Source organism: Loa loa (assembly GCF_000183805.2).
Source record: "Loa loa unplaced genomic scaffold supercont3.556, whole genome shotgun sequence".
Classification (NCBI taxonomy): domain Eukaryota; kingdom Metazoa; phylum Nematoda; class Chromadorea; order Rhabditida; family Onchocercidae; genus Loa; species Loa loa.
In genome coordinates, this window is record NW_018108736.1 from 25507 (window position 1) to 26725 (window position 1219).

The window sequence follows — 1219 nt, forward strand, 5'->3', positions numbered from 1 at the left end:
TTTAGTATCTATTTTTTTTTTTTTTTTTTACCACAAAATAGTAATAGTTATTGCAAAAATTATTTGCATGTAATATATGAAAATAATTTCAAATGACATTGAAATTCCATTTCATTTAATACATCGAATAATTTTAGTGAACTATTAATACAGATGAATTGAATGAAATGAAAGATAGCATTATTCATCGATACTTTGACACAAATTGTGACATTCATTCATCATCGATTCATCACTAATCTATATCGAAACAATTTATTTATCTTTCATATATATATATATATTACCTTTTTTTTTTCTTTTCTTAACACATTATAAATTGATTAAAAGTTTAAAAAAAAAAATAAAATAATCATTAATAAAAATTAAATATTATTAAAAAAGAGGAGCACATAGTAATTATTAGCTTTGAATTATTAGTATTACAAACAATTTTTATCACTAATAATAATTAAATGATATTCTATAAATATATATATATATATATAATGCATATGTTTAAAGTTTTTCTTTTTTTTTTAAATGATTACTTATAATATGCATAAATTAATTGGAAAGTTAAAATTTGCTTTATGATGACAACATTTTTAAAAGTTTGTAATGCAAAAGCAAAGAACACTGAACCAGTTTTGATTATTTGTCAACGTAAAGATGACATTTATTTGATTGCAAACAATCATTTAGTATGACTAACAGCAATAATAATGCCTGATTTTTCAGATTATTTATGTGTAATTTTAGGGCATAATTTTTTTTTTCCTGAAGTTGGTTTATAACGTTGTTATTATTTATTTTTTCAATTAATTAATTGATTTTTACTATTGTTATTAATAGTGGTAGCACTAAATAATCCTTTGATATGATTATCTAACAATGTTTAAAACTTGTTAGTTTTTAATTATGAACAATTAAGATCAATATAAATTACTATCATTTGATCATTAATGCGATTATTCTCTCATAAGCACTTAAAAAATTTCCCTTGTCAATCAAATATTATCACCAAGTAATTAAATAATCATCTGACAATATCCATAACAATGACATAATTATTCAAGTGACAAAATTTTCGCAATAATAATGGTAATAATATTATTATTATTATTAATATTATTATAATTATTATATTATTATTATTTATTATTATTATTATTATTGTTGTTACTATTACTATCATTATTATTATTATTATTATTATTATCATTATTATTTATTAATT